The sequence below is a fragment of the Staurois parvus genome, unplaced genomic scaffold (genome assembly GCF_062004578.1).
Source record: "Staurois parvus isolate SC_StPar_1 unplaced genomic scaffold, SC_StPar_1.0 ptg000548l, whole genome shotgun sequence".
In the NCBI taxonomy this organism is placed as follows: domain Eukaryota; kingdom Metazoa; phylum Chordata; class Amphibia; order Anura; family Ranidae; genus Staurois; species Staurois parvus.
Genome location: NW_028318344.1, coordinates 1730001 through 1744635, shown reverse-complemented (window position 1 = coordinate 1744635; position 14635 = coordinate 1730001). Strand labels below are relative to the sequence as shown.

Below are 14635 nucleotides of genomic sequence, written 5' to 3'. Positions count from 1 at the left end.
AAAAACAGCAGCCATGTAATCAAACTCACTATTGCTTTCCTGCTCCTTGGAGGGCAGTTTTTCTCATTCTAAGAATAATACCCACTTGATGACTTGTTGCCAGATCTGTTTTTTTCTTTGTTTGTATGCGGCACAATAGCTCGGGATATGTGGGTCATACAATTCTGGGTGCTGTTCCACCTCTTCTATGAGTACTGATACATTAATAGCAGTCTTCATGACACTTGCTGACACTGTCACTTCCATGTACTGACACTTGCTGATGAGGTCTTTTGCTGACACAAAAAGCTTTGCCACTGACAATAATGCTCCGAGCTTCTGCTCCTACCTGGCATTGTCAGTATTGCTGGCTGGCTCTAGATGCTGTTAAGGTGAGGTTACATAGCACTGCCATTGAAATCAACAGAAGCAGTTGACAAGTGTCAATTCTTCATGAAAGCAACATGCTGCTTAAAGTGGTTGCAAAGCTCAGACATGTAATATGAACAAAGCATATCCCTCTATAGCAGTGGTCACTAAATGGCGGACCGCGGTCCAGAACCGGACTGAGGGACAGTCTCGTCTGGACCGCGGCCACCCCACTGCTACTGCCAGGTGCCCTCCCTCGGAGACCCCGCCCAGTCACCGAGGCCATCCCCACAGCGGGCGGGGTGCAAGGAGCTGCAGATTGGGACCGAGGGGCAGGAGCTGCCCAAGTCACCATGTTAAAAAATGGGCCGACCCCGCCTCGAGCCACAGAGATCGGAAGTCCCCACACACCAACAAGATGGGCAATCCCAAGCTCCTGCCCCCCAGTCTTGACTTGCAGCCCCCCACACCCCGTCCACCGTGAGGACAGCACCGGCGTAGGTACCAGGGGAAGGCTTGCATTAAAAGGGGCTGTGTGTTGTTTTAGGGGTGCTGTGTTGTGTTAGGGGTGCTGTGTTAGGGACTCTGTTTTATGCTAGGGGTAGGGGCGCTGTGTTGTGTTAAAGGGCGCTGTGTTGTTAGATGCACTATGTTGTGTTAGGGGCGCTGTGTTGTTAGGGGCGCTGTGTGTTTTAGGTGCTCTGTGTTGTGTTAGGGGTGCTGTGTTGTGTTAGGGGCGCTGTGTTGTGTTAAGGGGCGCTGTGTTGTTAGGGGCGCTGTGTTGTCTTAAGGGGTGCTGTGTTAGGGGCGCTGTGTTATGTTAAGGGGTGCTGTGTTGTGTTAAACGAGATTTGGACCTCTGCTGGAAGGAAATTTTGCTGACCGGACCTCTGTAAATTTTAATTCAAGACCCCTGCTCCATACAGTGTACTAGTCTCAATCCAGAGCACAAGGTGTCATTTTTGCCTGCTGCATCCTTCCTCTGCTATCTGCATGAGTCAATTCTAGTTTTCCTGACACCAAGAGAAAAATGGTGACAGGGGAGAGACCTCCAGCAGAGTGACAGCCTCAACTCTGTTCCTGTGAGCTGTGTGGAGGGGGGTGTGCACCCCTGAACATAATAATCAGCTCTCAGCTCTCCTCACTGAGCTATGCAGAGTATAATTTCAGCTTCCCCCTTTTTCCTGTACTCTCAGACAAGCTGTATAAATTCTGGGCTTTGAATGGACGTAAAGAAGACTGCATATAAACAGGTACAATCAGGGGCGGACTGACAACTCATGGGGCTCCCGGGCAATAGGGGATCATGGGGCCCCTGTGTCCTTGCCCAAACTCAAAAAAAGCCTATGAAAAAGGTACCAGGGGCATCTCATGGGGCCCTTTACTGGGGCCCCCGGGCAATAGGGGATCATGGGGCCCCTGTGTCCTTGCCCAAACTAAACAAAGCCTATGAAAAAGGTACCAAGGGCATCTCATGGGGCCCCTTACGGACCCCGGGCCCTCAGGCAGTGCCGAGTTTCCAAATGGTCAGTCCACCCTTGGATACAATTTATGGAGGAGGATTTGTTTCATCTCTTTGTATCACCTGAGACCAGTCACTTCACTGGTTATACGGAAAAGTTTACAGCCAGTTTATTTTTAACATGACACAACATTTCTGCTCCTGTTTGAACAGCACTGTGTGGTACCATTGTAACATCCTGGCATTCACATGGGGTTATAAGGCTTTAAAACTGCCAAATAAATGCTGCATAAACACATGGTATTGACACACGTGTAAACAAACCCTTAGTGATTTTCTTTACATTCAAGCTCCATGCACACTAGCGGTTTGTTTAAACTCCTAGAAGCTAAACGCTCCTAAACGCTGCTTAATGCTACTAAAATGATCCTAACAGCTTTTTGTTCCCTCTACATGTACTGTAAAACCACTAATAAAACACTGGCTCTCCTATACTTTTCTGAACGCTACTAAAATGCTACTAAAAAACACTATTATCAGCATTTTTTTATCCAGCATTTTTCCCAGTTTTTTTTAGCTTAACTGTTAAACTGGTCATTATACAATCTGATTGTACTTTGTCTGTACAATCTTCTTTTAGATTTATCAAATTTATGAAAACAAACAAAAACAATTAATTCAAATAGGATCAAACCAGGCAGGTCCCTGCACTATGTAGTTGATGGTACAGAGCGGTCATATGTCTCAATGCTTTAGTATATGCTGCTAGGAAAAGCAGATCTGTTAGTAAATCCACCCTGTGTACACCCTCATGGCTGTGCACAACTTCATGTACATCCCACATGCATAGTAAATCCTGAGAGTCTATAGTTTAGCTGTTTGACCGATTTTGCAGGCATGTCAATACAACAGCAATAGTAAATAAGTTATAAAAATGTCTTCCTGCGCTTTTATGGTAGATACTAAACTTAACTAAAAAGCAGCCAGCATCTAACCTATACCAAATAGGAACGATCGTACAAATAAATATAAAAGTGATGCAGCGCTATAACTAATAATAAACACTCAAGAGGTATTAAAAGGGATTTACATAAAGTAAATTACTAAGAATAGACCTTAAAAAACGGGGCAACAGATGACCCAAATCCACATCGGGATATATAAGAAATAGTGACCCCTAGTACCCAAAGGGTACCCAGTGAAGACCAAGTGAGTATCTACAGGAGAAGCCAAGCAAATAGCAAATGCTTTGTGCAAAATGAAGTGTCCACAGTTCATACAAATGCTGTAATTTCCAAGACGTGCAGATGAGTAACAGCCCGGGTGTGTTGAGACGGGGACAGTCCGGACGGTCTTGTTCTCGGTATTACACTATGAAGATTGCGTTCTCTTCTTGGTTTATGGGCATATGAGCTTTTATACTTGAGGAGAGTATATCTTCACTTACCAAATGGTCCTGTTGAGTATTGCCTATTTGATGACTGCCTGCACCATCCTACCTGAGGAGCCACCAGTTTGAGGGATCCAGAGGTGATCTACATTTGCTTTGTGGCCCTGTGGGGTCGTGAAGTGGAGGTGAGAGGCCATTGCAGCCATACTACTTGGGATCACGTTTGAAGGGTGCTGTTACTCACCTGCACGTCTTAGAAATTACAGCATTTGTATGAACTGTGGACACTTCATTTTGCACAAAGCATTTACTATTTGCTTGGCTTCTCCTGTAGATACTCACTTGGTCTTCACTGGGTACCCTTTGGGTACTAGGGGTCACTATTTCTTATATATCCCCATGTGGATTTGGGTCATCTGTTGCCCCGTTTGTTAAGGTCTATTCTTAGTAATTTACTTTATGTAAATCACTTTTAATACCTCTTGAGTGTTTATTATTAGTTATAGCGCTGCATCACTTTTATATTTATTAGTAATTAAGGCCTGATGTCTTTTCAAATTCATCAGACCTGGAGCAAAGAAATGTCCGAGCCTAAGAAACTCTAAGCTCATGTGAATGTTCAATGTAAATGCAACACCACGTGCTTCAAATGGAATTCATTATATTATATATTTAAATAGACATAACTATGATTAACAGCTTTAATTACTTGTACAAAATAGTAGCATACAAATGAACCATTAATTGCAAAGAAAAGTTTTTGAAAAGGAAATAAAAAGTCACAAAAGTAAACATGGATTACTAGCAATGTCTATTAGAAGAACTTGACAATTAATGATCCGAAACTGTAATTATAACTTGTGTATTATTTATTCATGTAAGTCTTCTTTATCAATTTGTACACTTTCATTAAATATGAAACACATCACTGCACTATCTGCTACGAAAAGATTTCAGTCCTTCTCCATGGGCTGATCTAAAAATCAAGTCATTTGCACCCTAGGCTGTGTTCACCTGAAATACCCAATCAGGTTCAGACAAATTTAGAAAGCTCCTTTAGAAGTAAACTCCTCATCATACAGTGTGTAGGGATATAGCTGGTTGGGGGTGTGCAATCGGTTGGTTGTGACCGAAAAAAAAATGTTGTTAACACCAAGTGTGGGACAGGTAGATTCCAGCATTGATACTTAATGCTGAAATCCAGATATGGAGTATGAACACTTATCACATAACTTGCTCGGCACTGTCGCTATTCATAAGACACCTTTTATTTTTTTCAAACAATACTAGGCATTCTCTGATTGGAGGAGGTGGAGAGGAAGGGTTATGTCTCAATCTAGCTGGTCCAATCTGATAACGCCTTCTATTCATTGAGAAAAATGCAAGGTGTTTTATGAATGGCAGCAGTGCTAAGTAAGTGGCTCCCTGTAATCAGCGTGCAGAGAGGAATCTGCTTGCACAGGGCCCAGAATATCACAGCTGTAGTAATGTTGACTACAACAGTGATTTTCAGTTTCACTGTCACTTTGCTCTCTCCTCCTATCAGCATGATCTTTGCACTACAGCACAACGGATTGGCTCCTTGTGCTGCCTCTACCTTTCCTACTCTAAGCACTGTACAGGGACTGCAAGAGGTTAACACTTTCATTGTGGATCTGTAGCAGCTGCCCTTTATGGGCGAGGAACTAGCAGCCCCTCAAAAATAACTTTACTTCTTGTAGCTACATGCAGAGGTGTCTTCTCTCCCCCTACAGAGCTGCTCTCAGCTCCTCAGCCTGGAAGCACTACCAGCACTCCTGGCTTCTTAGAAGACCTCTGGGACAAGGATAAAGGATTGAGCTTGATGCTGTCCTTAGAAAGCTTGCTACGTGTGGCAGTCTTTCCCCTTGTAGATTCCAAAGCGTGCTGCTATACCCCCACTGTTCTCTCTGCTCCAGGACTTGATCCCATCCACAGCTCCCCACAGAATGTGTCCTCCTGAGCCAGCCCAAGCCCATCCTGGAGGCTGTCCCCCCCAGACCTAGGGGACCCCTCCTAGACACACGACAATCTCTTCAGCACTCCACCTTCCACCGGACTCCTCTGTCAGGCTGCCTCTCCCATATTTATTGGCCAGTCCACCACTCCACCAGGGCCTCCAAACCTTGGATTGGCCAGACCCTACATTAATATGAAGATTAGACCACCACCCCTTCCTTCTTACTAAAGTCGGGAGGAGGTGATAGAGCCATAAACTGTTGAGTCATCCAGCTGATCTGCAATAACCCAACCTGAACCACATGACTCACAACTACCATGAGTCACAAACAATGATTTTGCCTATAATACGCTACACTATTCTAGTAGCACACAAGAGGGTACTACATACCAAAACCATATAATACAAGGACAAACCTAAACACTTTCATATTGTATGCAGTCAGACAGGCCCTTGCACTATTTAGCTGAAGGTAAATCTAAAGGGAATTGAACAGAAACATTGTATAATGTGTAGCCAGCTTACGTCGCTTGTATTTCCTTGTGCAGTTTAAGTCTAAAGAACAGAGGTGTACCGCAAACAATCCAGATCAATCCACAACAGGTGCAGGCTCTGACTCGCCACCACATACGATGCAACAGGAAGAAGGGTCAGCCGCACACCGGAGGATAGATGAATGTAATGTGTATTTATTGATCCATAGGACACACAAAACACCAGGACATGAATACAGGACCTCGTGCATAATCATAAACATGGATCCAGTTTAAGTCTTACTGGGAGCAGGATTAGCAGAATTAAAGTGTTACTAAACCCAAAACAGTAAAATCAGTCTGTATATGCAGTAAAGTATGCTTGCTATAGTCACTGTGGAACCTAAGGGGTTAATCCTCTGCATTGTGTAAAAAGGCTATTTGATCCTGACTTCTCTGCTCCTCCTCTTGTTCAAATGTCCACGTCTCATCTCCTGATAAGATAGACTGAACTGTAGCCATTGTGCACATGCTCAGTTTAGTGTGTATTGCTAAAGAGGGTTTTTTTTTATCTCTTGGGAGAGTGCATGTGAGCAGCACAGGGCCAATCAGAACTGTCCAGACAGAGGTTGGGAGTTCTACATCCTCCTAGAGCTCACAGAAAACTCCTCCTACAAGCTTTAACCAATGCTCTGCTGTATACTGATAGAAGTTACAAGACTGCTCTAACTGCTGATGAGAAAAGGTATTTAGCAGTTTACATTTACTAACATAATTACATTTCCATGTTCTGTGTACTGTGGGAGATCAGATATAGTGGATGCAGGGTCCTAGGTTTAGTAAAACTTTCAGTCAATCAGGTGTGTTGCCTGCACATGTGCTGACATAGAACAAGTTGACAGGAGATGGGAGCAGAGGGAGGAGCCTGTCAGTCTGTTGTGTCTCCTTTACTGTCCAATCATATTCTGGGGGCAGGGCAGTGACCAAGCTGTGCTGCTTAAAGAGACCCTATCACTACCTGGTACTCATTAGCAGTCTGTATATCTGCCTTTAACAGAGTGTAGTGCAAATCATTTGAGAGTTTTCTTCATCATATTGAAATCCTGTAATGATGAACAGGTCATTAGGAGGTGCAGTGCTGGCGGAGCGGAAGGCTTTTCCAATGTTTCTCCCAGAAGTGTTCTTTAAGCTTTAGAATGACAATATAGATATCTCTTCTGATTGATAGCACATTGCTGCAACAGGCAGGGTTTCTGTACATTTAATACACATTCCCTGCTTCATGTTTAATTTAGAAGTAGAATTCCTGATTTAATTCCAGTTTAAATACTTTGTTTGGGTCAAGCTGGTCCTGAAAAATAATTTCCATTACAGAACCATGTGGCTGCTAGACATGTGCATGCCAGAAATTTTCATTTCATTTTGCATGCATTCGTTCATTGAAGAAATTTGTTTCATGATATTTGTTATGTTGAACTGACTCTTTTTCAAATATCGTTTTGTATCTTCAGCTTTCGTATCGAATATTTGTTGGTCCAGGTGGATTTGAAAAATGTTGCAGTTTTCCCCGGAAGATTGCTATATATTTGGTATATTATCAAACTGGACAGAATCTAATCAGACGATTCAATATTTTTGGACAGTAGTCCAACCCACCAAGAGAAATGGCATGCGCTAATTGGACGATATCGACTGATGTCATGTGCATTTGAATTAACAATTAGAACGAAATTCAGATCCATTCATTATCCATTATTATTATACAGTATTTATATAGCGCCAAAAAGTTTGCTCAGCGCTTTACAATATAGTGGGGGACAGTACATGAGACAATACAGTAACAAAACAAAATACGAGAGGTTCGAGGGCCCTGCTCTTTGGAGCTTACAATCTAGGAGGGAGAGGATAGTGGTACAAGAGGAAGTGGCTGTGGGGGATGGAGAGGTAGGAGGAGTGGAGGAGATCGGCTGTTAAGTGAGGGTGGGGTAGGCTTCCCTGAAGAGATGGGTTTTCAGGGTGCGCCTAAAGGTGAGGAGGGTAGGTGACAGTCTTATGGATTGGGGTAGTGAGTTCCAGAGGATGGGGGAAGTCCTGGAGAAGTTCTGCAGTCATGCGTGGGAGGAGGAGACCAGGGAGTTAGAAAGTAGGAGGTCTTGTGAGGAGCGAAGTGTACGGGTTGGGTGGTATTTGGGTATCAGGTCGGTGAGGTAGTTTGGGGGAGTGTTATGAATGGCTTTGTTCATCAATGTTAGTAGTTTGCATTTGATGCATTGGGCAATCGGAAGCCAATGGAGGGAATGACAGAGGGGGGTGGCAGATGCGGAGCGGTTGGTAAGGTGGATGAGTCTGGCCGCTGAGTTCAGGATAGACTGAAGCGGGGATAGTCTGTGATGAGGTAGGCTGGTGAGGAGGGAGTTGCAGTAGTCCAGACGTGAGATAATAAGGGAGTGAATGAGTTGTTTAGTAGTGTCTGGGGTTAGGAACGTACGTATTTTGGAGATGTTGCGGAGGTGGAGCCTGCATGAGCTTGCCAGCCATTGGACATGGGGTTGGAAGGACAGATTTGAGTCTAGAGTGACACCTAGGACTTTGGCTTACGGGGTGGGACTGATGGTGGCGTTGTTGGTCGTGAAGGAGAGGGGGGGGGCGCAGGCTGGAGGGAAAACTAGGAACTCGGTTTTGGAAAGGTTTAATTTGAGGAAGTGGAGTGACATCCAGTCTGATATGTCGTTCAGTAGGCAGGTGATTCGGGCGGAGACTGAAGGGGTGAGGTGAGGGGTAGAGAGGTAGATTTGCGTGTCATCGACGTAGAGGTGGTAGTTGAAGCCGTGGGAGTGTATCAGTTGGCCAAGGGAGGAGGTGTAGATGGAGAAGAGAAGGGGCCCAAGGACAGAGCCTTGGGGGACCCCAACAGAGAGGGGGGGAGAGGGGGAGGTGGCAGCGTTATAGGCAAAGCTGAAGGAGCGTTGGGATAGGATGATAGGAGGAGAGCTAGGACAGAGCGGAGTCGATTATTCGAAAATTGGATTCATTTCCCCAGGGGCCCAAACTACTACCACATCATGTGAGGTCATCCAAATTAAACAAATGAAATGAATGCATTTGTTAATTTCCTTATAACTTTATTTTCATTCATTGCCAGTTATTTATGTGTCTATATGGAAATTCAAATCTTCAAAAATGAAATTTTCGTCCAAAAAAACGAATCAAAACTACATTAATCTTTAGCGGCCACTGTGAGTGTTGTAGTAGCATTAGTTACATACAGTACAGACAATGTCTGCTGCTGGACCTAGTGTTTCTCTACCATCCATTTATTTATGAATACAAGGCTTCCTCTGATTGGTTGAGGTGGAAAGTGTGACGTCATCTGCCCACCTTTTCCAATAGGAGGAAGTCTTGTATTCATTGATGAAAATATAAGACTTCTCTTAAAGGCGTAGAAGCACCCAGTCCTACTATCTTTAATTCCAGCAGCACATGGGAAGCCGTCCATACTGCTGCTGGAACACAGCATTGCTTACTGTATGTAGCTAATGCTACTACAGAGCATTACAGTCTGTCCAGGGGCTGCATCATTCTGTAATGAAAATTGTTGGTTTGTGCAGCTTTTCCTAAGTGAACTATTTACAGTGAAATTAAAGCTGGAATTCTACTTTTAAAAGTACCAAGTGGTGACAGGGTCTGTTTAACTGACGTAGAGAAATCAGACTAGCTGTACTGTATGGCAGAGCTATGTAAATCTTAGGAATGCATTGGCAGGACTAAAAACCCTCTAACAAACATCCCCAATATATGTGTGTATATATATATACAGTATTTATACACTATAATGCTAAAAGTATTGGGACGCCTGCCTTTAAGCACACATGAACTTTAATGACATGTCAGTCTTAGTCTGTAGGGTTAAATATTGAGTTGGCCCACCCTTTGCAGCTGTAGCAGCTTCAACTCTTCTGGGTAGGATGTCCACAAGGTTTAGGAGTGTGTCTATCGGAATGTTTGACCAGGTCCAGCAGTCAAGTTCCTCCACCCCAAACTAGCTCATCTGTGTCTTTATGGACCTTGCTTTGTGCACTGGTGCGCAGTCATGTTGGAACAAAAAGTGTCCATCCCCGAACTGTTCCTACAAAGCTGGAAGCATGAAATTGTCCAAAATGTCTTGGTAGGCTGACTCCTTACGAGTTCCCTTCACTGGAACTAAGGGGCCAACCCCAACCCCTGAAAAACAACAACACACCATAATCCCCCCTCCACCAAACTTTACACTTGGCACAATGCAGTCAGGTAAGTACCGTTCTCCTGGCAACCGCAAAACCCAGACACATCCATCAGATTGCCAGACAAAGAAATGTGATTCATCACTCGAGAACATGTCTCCGCCACTCTAGAGTCCAGTGGTGGTGTACTTTATGCCACTGCATCCAATGCTTTGCAATGTACTTGGAGATGTAAGGCTTGGATGCAGCTGCTCGGCCATGGAAACCCATTCCATGAAGCTCTCTATGCACTGTTGTTGTGCTAATCTGAAGGCCACACAAAGCTTGGAGGTCTTTAGCTATTGACTCTGCAGAATGTTGGCGACTTCTGCGCACTGTGCGCTTCAGCCTGGTCTGACCCCCACTCCGCCATTTTTAGTGGCCTACCACTTGGTGGCTGAGTTGCTGTTGTTCCCAGTTGCTTCCACTTTGTTATACTACCACTAACAGTTGACCGTGGAAAATTTAATGGATGGACTTATTGCATAGATGGCAACCTATCACGGTGCCACGCTTTAATTCACTGAGCTCCTGAGAGATACCCATTCTTTCACAATATAAATATATATATATAGTTACATAGTTACATAGTTAGTGTGGCTGAAAAAAGACAAAAGTACATCCAGTTCAACCATTGAAAAAAAAATAAAAATTATAATCCTATACCCTTAGTTGATCCAGAGGAAGGCAAAATATATACATTTGAAAGAACGACTGTTACGTCAGAGTGGGTGATGGTAGTGCACAGGATGTATGTGCAACACGTTGTGTGCTGACAATTCTTCAGCCAGATTAGCTTGTCAAAAGAAGCACTGTGGTGGGACAGGTAAGTATTACCAATATTCTTATGAAGAGTGTTTTTTTAAGGATCTGAATAAAGCTCTAATATTTGCTGATTCCTGTTGATTCACCTAAATTCAAGCCATGGGTGGTGTTGTTGCCACCACCAATTGAGAAATTGAAGGGGAGTGCTGGGGGTAGAAAAAAGTCAGCTGAACTGTGACTGCGGCCAATCAGATGCAGTCACTGTTCAGGTATGCCGGCTGTCAGAATGCAAAGGCCAGTATCGGAAAACTCATTCATCCTTCAGTTTAGTGTGGATTGGGGAACTTGTGAATTTCTCTTATTTGGCCCACTGGGCTGAACAAATAAATCTTTATGTAAATATGACCAGCTTACATTTTAGGGTTTAGTCAGGAAGAGGGTTAAGTGTAGGAGATATGTTAACAGTACACTGTTGGATTTTGACATGTTTTTGTGCTGAAAATAACCTACCGCCAATATATGGTTCTAGAAACAATTTTTAGAATAATGTCTTGGTGTCCTAGAAAAATGACACTTTCCTGCTTATACAATAGGACAGTGCAAAAAGTTTTGAAGATTTCCAAGTGTTGCAAGCAGGGGTGGACTGACAACGCATGGGGCCCCCGGGCAATAGGGGATCATGGGGCCCCTGTGTCTTCGCCCACACTCAAATCACACCCAAAAAAGCCTATGAAAGGTACCAGGGGCATCTCATGGGGCCCCCTACTGACCCCGGGCCATCGGGCGGTGCCCGAGTTCCCAAATGGTCAGTCCACCCCTGGTTGCAAGCTAAATCAACCAGATGTAAGAACTGATCTTCTAATGAATTTGATTATAGAACAATGGAACTGTTTTATATACAGGACACTGCATCTCTTCATTGCTTCCTGCTCCGTCTCGCTTTACAATCTTAATATTCAGTGGGGCCTCATTTTAATATAGGTTGAACGCAAGTGACTTCGAAGTTTGTGATAACGGTAGCTTGCCAACAAATTTAGCCTGCAGCATGGAAGTGTTAATTGTGAGCATCCCTATTATGCATCCCTAGGGATCTATAACCTTCCTGGAGTTTCTTACAGCACACTGCCTTTTAGCTGTACATTGCATTGTTTGAGGCTCTAGTTCTGTGCTCATTTCATAGTAGGTAAATCAAATTCTATGAATGATGTACTATTCACCATATACACGTTTATTATGACCAACAAAGTCTGCTGGATTCTGTCTTACAAGCTTATCTGTAATGTCATGCTTTTGAGTGTGATATTAGAATACAGAGCAGCGAAATAAGCCATTAAAGTACAGTATACCAAGTAGTATAATTATTATACATTTTCTAACATTATGTATTTATGTTGTTCATTTACACAGAGTTAAAATAATCTGCAGCACTGTACATATAATACTGAACCATACTCATTGCTTATATTGTTATGTTTTTATATAACTCCCTCCAGCTAGGGCCAGATTTAGACCTTGGGGGGCCAGGGCACTTCGGGTTTTGGGGGTCCCTCATACACAGAGTTGGTGTACATTCTCAATGACAGTCACACATGTTCAAAATGCATGACACAACATCATCCTGAGGTCACGCATGCACGTATGCATGCAGTCATGGGCAGATCAAAGTCGTATGACAAGTTGCTCCCTATTTGCATCTATGGAACCATTCAAATCAGTGTGACTTGAGTTGCAGTGACTTTGAAAAAGGTTCCTAAACTATTTTGTCCAATGTCATGTGCTCATTGCATTGACATCTATTCATGAAGTTACACAGATATCGGCAAGCCACACATGAACTTGCACTGATTGGTGGCTTTGAAATCATGCTGAAGTAGCGAGATTTCAAAGCTGCACCCAATGTGAAACGGGGCTTAGAGTGGAAGTGCTCTATGTGTGGTTCACTTGACCAGACAAAATTTGTTTTTAAAAATGATACAATATACCAGTCCAGAGTAAAACTTTTTCAGGATGGCCGGCAAACTATGACTTCCCAAGATACAGTTAATAAAAGAAAGTATTCTTTTATTATATATTTTATATATATAAATATATATATTTTACTATGGTATATATTTTTTGTATATGGGGGGCCCAGGGCAGTTGCCTTTTTTGCCCCCTTATATATCTGACACTGCCTCCTGCAAACACGATGGGGCCAATTTGGACTCTTGAAGTATCCATTATGGTCTTTAGGAAGTGTCCAGTTTTGCTTGCTATAGCATACCAATTTTAATTCACATTAAAATGCACATAGGTGTGTATGGAATCTGTACACACATTGAATAAATACTTTGAATGCTAACAGCGATATGTAGAGTTACAAACAAACTGGTTGTATTATACATATTTTTCTATCTAGGCATATAGTCAGTCAGCTCCCCTTTGAATTACATTAGCAGGTAGCGCGGGCGGTTTATCCTATATAGATATGTAGAGTTATCCTTTATTAATTTTTTTTCTAATCCCAATATGGTTTATAAAAGAATTAAAAATAATGGGCAAAGTGTAATAAACCAACCAATCAAATATTTTATATTAATCTGCCTAGCGTACATTAAAACCCTATTGGCTGCTATCAGTTACAGCTTGCACATCCTGTCCACTCTTGCAATGCTAAAACCCAAATGACTTAAAACAATTTAGGTAAGTGTCACTGTTCATCCAAAATAGGAGAAAGCGTTGACTGACATATTCACCGAACTTCAGAGCATTTTGGGATAGAAAAACAGCTTTGAAATGGCCAGTCATATAGGCATCCATCCTGCCAGAGAGATTGGATTACTATTAGTAAGTGCCACATGGGATTTGACAGGCATTATGCTGGAGAGTGACACCGGTCACTTTGTCACCCAACTGACAGAATTCCAACGACTTTCTGAGTAAAAGAGCTCATCATAGAACAGACAGCTGCTCTCGACTTTATTCATCCTTTTGTGACATTCTCATTGTGAGCGAGACCGCTCTTGTCACCATAGCTCAGCCTGATTTGCACTATCGGTCCCACATTCATTTAGTAATATATGTATCAGCTATTTCTCTTAAATCACCTTCAAGCTACTTCCATCATTCTGGGGCTCCATTGACAGACCACTAATCTTCTCCTGTCTGCTTATTTCCTATTACAAGAGCTTTTAGCTCTCTCTGCCCTGTTATCTTTTTGTAGGAACAAAAATGAGTCTCCAAAATGTCAAAGAGAGTTTGAAAATATAAAGCATTTAATAAAATAATTACAACAAATGTTTAGTTCTCCCCATCCAAGCCCCTTAAAGATAATAAAATCCATGTAAGCTAGCAAGATCCCCCAAAGCCTGAAGTTTGTGTGAAGGTGGAGTGACCCTTTAAACTGAGCTGCAGAACTTTATTCCTATCCCCTGCAAAATGCCATCGTTTATCACCTATGATGTCATTACAGGTACACTGTGAAATTTGAAAGTTAAAGCTGAACCCTAGAAAAAGTAGAAATCATCCCTTGCAATGGGGTTGTCCCCAGTGAAATGCTTGCTTAGGTCTCTAGCCGTACAGGGAAACCAGTTTTGCTTACACTATCCTCTTCTCCCATGAGCCCCTCTGTGCTACAAGCCTCTTCTCCCCTATGCTCCAGTGGTCAGATGCATTTTGACGTCATCAAGACCGTTGCGTAGCCCATAGCCCTACATTGGGTGTGAGGACGTTGACAGAGCATAGGTGAGTGCTGTCTAGAGGGGTGGGGGAGATGAGTAAATAATCCGGTAGGTAAAACTACTTTGCTAACCCCTAGACCTAAATGAGGGTAGCCCCACTGCAAGCAAGATTTTTTTACTTTTTCTTGGAGTTTGGCTTTAAACTCCGGCTGTACTTCTGGTGGTCCTAAATAAACCCCTCTATTACCGCCCCTTGTCCATACAGTTCCTGCTGAGGAAGCTACTTGGGTGAGCCGCGAAA

At 43.1% G+C, this 14635-nt stretch overlaps 1 protein-coding gene and 1 long non-coding RNA gene across 2 annotated transcripts in view; one reads left to right on the top strand and one right to left on the bottom strand.

Moving 5' to 3' along the window:
- Positions 1–14635, bottom strand: part of LOC149451115 (carbonic anhydrase-related protein 10-like) — a 595254-nt gene that overhangs the window by 580040 nt on the left and 579 nt on the right. The gene's annotated exons all lie outside the window — the stretch shown is intronic.
- LOC149451114 (uncharacterized) overlaps positions 14282–14635 on the top strand; it is a 19309-nt gene continuing 18955 nt past the window's right edge. The window contains exon 1 of the long non-coding RNA XR_016315142.1: positions 14282–14398. This is a non-coding gene — a long non-coding RNA (uncharacterized LOC149451114). The remainder of the gene's footprint in view (positions 14399–14635) is intronic.